The 5,175-nt window shown below is 48.2% G+C and overlaps 1 protein-coding gene across 3 annotated transcripts in view; it reads right to left on the bottom strand.

The window, feature by feature from the left end:
• RSPRY1 (ring finger and SPRY domain containing 1) overlaps positions 1–5,175 on the bottom strand; it is a 281,438-nt gene that overhangs the window by 69,900 nt on the left and 206,363 nt on the right. The gene's annotated exons all lie outside the window — the stretch shown is intronic.

Below are 5,175 nucleotides of genomic sequence, written 5' to 3'. Positions count from 1 at the left end.
TTCTGCGTGATACAAATGCTGCTTATTCCAATGAGGTGAAAGGCTACTGCATTGCATTGTTCAAAATGTTCCTAATAGACATTTGGCTGTGTTGATGCTCTTCATACTAGCTAATTGTTTGCTCAAAGGAGAAAAGTTAGACCGCCTTACAGAAAGAAGCAGATCCTTGTTACAGCTGTGTGTTTTTCTAGAGCAGGGGCTTTCAAACTTGGACTCTTGTCCCCTTTTGCAAGTCTAGTCTACTGTGTCAAGAGTAGTTCTTAATCCATCTGTGACCACAGCTATTTACTGATGGAAATTGAAATGGGAAAATATACTTTATATTTGCTTTATATATATGTGTATATCTCATGGGAAATCAGTAAGCAATAATTTAAGACCATTTGAGAGACGATGTTTACTGGTGCACACATGGTAGATGAAGGACTGAGAGATTGATTCAGATGGAGTTAATCGTGTCTATTTGGTTTATGTGGGAAGGTTTTGGTAGTAGGATGGGGGAGTGGATGCTGCAGAAACCAGGGCCTGCGTCCATGTCAGAGCCAGCTCCAAAATGGACTCGCCACTGGCCAAAGCTGAGGCCATCAGCGACTCTGGTACCTCTGATAAAATATTAAAGGTTAAAAACGCTGCAGAGCAGCTGTGGGAGGGAGGAGTAAGGAGAAAAATGTGAGAGAAACAACCCTGCAGACACCAAGCTCGGTGAAGGAGGAGATGCTGGAGCAGAGAATCCCTTAAGAGCCTGTGTAGAAGACCATGGGGAGGGAAGCAGGTTGTCCCCCAGCAGACATCCACCAGCAGCCCGTGGAGGACCCCACACCACAGCAGGTGGACATGCTCTGCAGGAAGCTGGAGCCCACGCAGGAGCAGGTTTGTTGGCAGGGACCTGTCGGGGACCCACACTGGAGCAGTTCTTGAAGGACTGTATCCCATGGGAGGGACCCCATGGCAGAGCAGGGGAAGAGTGTGAGGAAGGAGCAGCAGAGACAAAGTGTTACGGATTGACTGGAAACCCCCCTTTCTTTGTGCACTGCTTGGCAGGGAGGAGATAGTTGGGTCTGGGAAGAGGGAGGGGTGGAGGGAAGATCTTTTTAATTTTGTCTTTGTTTCTCACTATCCTAATCTATTTTTAATTGAGAATAAATTAATCTTCCCCAAGTCATGTTTTGACCATGCCAGGAATTGGCGAGTGATCTCCCTGTCTTTATCTTGACCCATGAGCTTTTTTTTATCTTATTTCCTCCCCTGTCCTGTTGAGGATGGGGAGTGAGAGAGTGGCTGGGCGGGTGACTGGCAGCCAGCTATTTTCTGCCAGCCCTGGTGCTGTCCTCTAACTGTCTACATACAGAAATGTATCTGGAAGGTCACTGAGGAGGCAGGCAGTGCCAGAAGCTGCTCTATGAAGCAGCGTCCAGCTCTGAGAGCTGCAGTTTGCTCTGCAGAGATCAGCCTGCTCGTGGGTCATGGTAGCATTGTGTGCTGGCATCCACATCACGATCCGAAGCTGCAAGATCCAAGCAGTGACTCTGTTAGTAACAAGTGCAAATCAGTCCTCTGCGTGTTCAGCACACCTTTGTGGTTTCTGCTGCTCCACTCCTGGTGTGAGCCATGGTGCTGCTTAGCTTTCCATCTGTGGTTTCATACAGGTGGTTGCTGCACAGAGGAGCTGGTCTGCACTGTGCTCCCTTGCGTTCCTTAAGTAGGGAGACAATAAAAGCAAGATCATTGTTATGATTTTACTGCTTACAGTGACCCTAAACCACACAAGAATGAGATCAGCCACAGTAGAGGATTTCATAGAATAGAATCATAGAATTGTTTAGGTTGGAAAAGACCTTTAAGATCATCCAGTCCAACCATTAACCCAACATTAAGAAGTCCACACTAAACCAATTAAGGGTAGATTAGACTAAACCATGTCCCGAAGAGCCACATCTACCCGTTTTTTGAACACTTCCAGGGGTGGTGACTCCACCACCTCTCTGGGTAGCCTGTTCCAATGCTTAACAACCCCTTCCATGAAGAAATTTTCCTAATATCCAATCTAAACCTCCCCTTTCCTCTCGTCCTATCACTAACTACTTGGGAGAAGAGACCAGCACCCACCTCACTACAACCTCCTTTCAGGTAGTTGTAGAGAGTGATAAGGTCTCCCCTCAGCCTCCTCTCCTCTAGGCTAAACAACCCCAGTTCCCACAGCCGCTCCTCATAAGGCCTGTGCTCCAGACCCTTCACCAGCTTCGTTGCCCTTCTCTGAACACACTCCAGCACCTCAATGTCTTTCTTGTATTGAGGGGCCCAAAACTGGACACAGTATTCCAGGTGTGGCCTCACCAGCAGCGAGTACAGGGGGACAATCACTTCCCTGCTCCTGCTGGCCACGCTATTCCTGATACAAGCCAGGATGCTGTTGGCCGCCTTGGCCACCTGGGCACACTGCTGGCTCATGTTCAGCCGGCTGTTGACCAACACCTCCAGGTCCTTTTCAGCCAGGCAGCTTTCCAGCCACTCTTCCCCAAGCCTGTAGCGTTGCATGGGGTTATTTTGACCCAAGTGCAGGACCCAGCACTTGGCCTTGTTAAACCTCCTACAGTTCATCTCGGCCCATCAGTCCAGCCTGTCCAGGTCCCTCTGCAGGGCCCTCCTGCCCTCCGGCAGATCAACACTCCCACCCAACTTGGTGTCATCTGCAAACTTACTGAGGGCGCACTCAATCCCCTCATCCAGATCGTTGATAAAGATATTCAACAAGGCTGGCCCCAAAACAGAGCCCTGGGGAACACCGCACATGACCGACTGCCAGCTGGACTTAACTCCATTTACCACAACTCTCTGGGCTTGGCCACCCAACCAGTTTTTTACCCAGTGAAGACTACGCCTGTCCAAGCCATGAGCTGCCAGCTTCCCAAGGAGAATATTACGGGAGACGGTGTCAAAGGCTTTGCTAAAGTCCAGGTAAATGACATCCACAGCCTTTCCATCATCTATCAGGCAGGTCACCAGGTCATAGAAGGAGATCAGGTTGGTCAAGCAGGACCTGCCTTTCATGAACCCATGCTGGCTCGGCCCAATCCCCTGGCTGACCTGCACTTGTCTGTTGAGTTCACTCAATATGAACCTCTCCATAATCTTTCCCAGCACCGAGGTCAGGCTGAAAGGCCTGTAGTTCCCCAGGTCCTCCTTCTGGCCCTTCTTATAAATGGGCATCACATTGGCAAGCCTTCAGTCATCAGGGACCTCCCCCTGTTAACCAGGACTGCTGACAGATGATGGAAAGTGGCTTGGTGAGCTCCTTTGCCAGCTCCCTCAGTACTCTCAGGTGGATCCCATCTGGCCCCATAGACTTGTGAGCATCCAGGTGGCATAGCAGGTCATTAACTGCTTCCTCCTGGACTATGAGGGCTCCATTCTGATCCCCGTCCCTATCTTCTAGCTCAGGGGCCTGAGTACCCTGGGGATGACTGGTCTGGCTGTTAAACACAGAGGCAAAGACGGCGTTAAGTACCTCAGCCTTTACCTTGTCCTCGGTGACAATGTTCCCCCCCACATCCAGCAAAGGATGGAGATCCTCCTTGGCTCTCCTTTTATTGCTGATGTACTTATAAAAGCATTTTTTATTATCTTTTACAGCATTGGCCAGATTAACTTCTTGCTGGGCTTTTGTTTTTCTAATTTCCTCCCTGCATGACCTAACAAGATCCCTGTACTCCTCCTGAGTTGCCCACCCCTTCTTCCAAAGGCGGTAGACTCTCCTTTTTTCCCTGAGTCCCCGCAAAAGCTCCCTATTCAGACCCAGGCCGGTCATCTTCCCCGCTGGTTGGTCTTACGGCACACAGGGACAGCCTGCTCCTGCGCCCTTAAGACTTCCTTCTTGAAGAAGGCCCAGCCTTCCTGGACCCCTTTGCCCTTCAGGACTGCCTCCCAAGGGACCTTCCCAACCAGCGTCCTGAAGAGGCCAAAGTCTGCCCTCCGGAAGTCCATGGTAACATTTTCAGGTGCAAAGGACTGTGACTTTATGAAACAATTCACAAGATGGGAAGGAACAATGCCTGTCATACATAGCAGTTTCAGAGGGATGGATATGGATATCAAACCTTCTCTTGCATGTTTTTCTTCAGTGTTTTTCCAGGGAGTCTGTCTGACACACTGGTGTGGTTTCCTTCTATTTAGGTAGTCTGTAATTCCCAGGGTAAGACATGGTGCTTATTTAATTTCTGAGAAAAATTAATAGATTTTATTTTTTTCCACCTAATTCTTAGCATCTCTGTTTTGAACTTGAACCTTGAGCCTTTAAACTGATCAATTTGATGTGGACTTGAGTCTTTAAATTGATTAATTAATTTCCAGATGTCTGTGAAGAAAGTATGGCTCAAGGCTGCTGCTTTGCAGTCTCAAACAGGACAGAGCAGGGCTGAGCATGGTCAGTGCTTCCAGTCAGGGTAAGTCAAAGCTCAGCACAAACATCATCTCATTGCTGGCTTTTTTGAGGCTCCCAGGGCGGGAGAGTCTGCGCAGGCCCTGGCTGCACTGGTGCAGCCAGTCTGATGGTCACACAGGATGCCTGCCACCCTCTAGTTGTTTCTCCCCATCCTAAACCTGTCCTAAATTGCACTGCAAGTATGGATACTTGTCTCTGGATTAAGCTGTGTGCACAGTATAGTTCCCCAAAACTACAGCCAAATGGCACAGTTAATAAGGACACCTGGAAATCCAACCCAGCTCTTGGCAGCAACACTTGCAAGTTAGGCAGGTTTTGCACACTAAAGGAAATGATGATCAATATAGTTAAAACATCTTTGGCAGGCAGTACCCAAACAAAGGTCAGTCATTTCTCAAGTGTGGGGTTGTTTTTTTTTAAAGTAATTCCATTAATACAACAAAAGGGTTTTTTTGCAATATTCAAAAGGAAACAGCTTTGTTCTTTGAACAAGCATATTGCAAAACTTGTACTTTTTAAAATACATTTTCTGCCATTATGGGGCTTTTCGACTGTGTCCTCAAGGCTTTGCATGCCAGAATTTGTAAATTTTGATCTGAAGCAGTAATGAAGTTTCCAACTTCTTTTCTCTGTGTTGCTGAAGCACGTGGAGAACCCTCTTTTCCTAAGGACAGAACATCCCAGGAAGAAGCTGCTTGTTCCCCTTTCCTTCCATTGTGTTGCCTCCTCATGCAGCC

This window comes from Pelecanus crispus, chromosome 8 (assembly GCF_030463565.1).
Source record: "Pelecanus crispus isolate bPelCri1 chromosome 8, bPelCri1.pri, whole genome shotgun sequence".
NCBI lineage: Eukaryota > Metazoa > Chordata > Aves > Pelecaniformes > Pelecanidae > Pelecanus > Pelecanus crispus.
The sequence above is the reverse complement of the archived record's forward strand: the minus strand, read 5'-3'. Positions and strand labels throughout refer to the sequence as shown.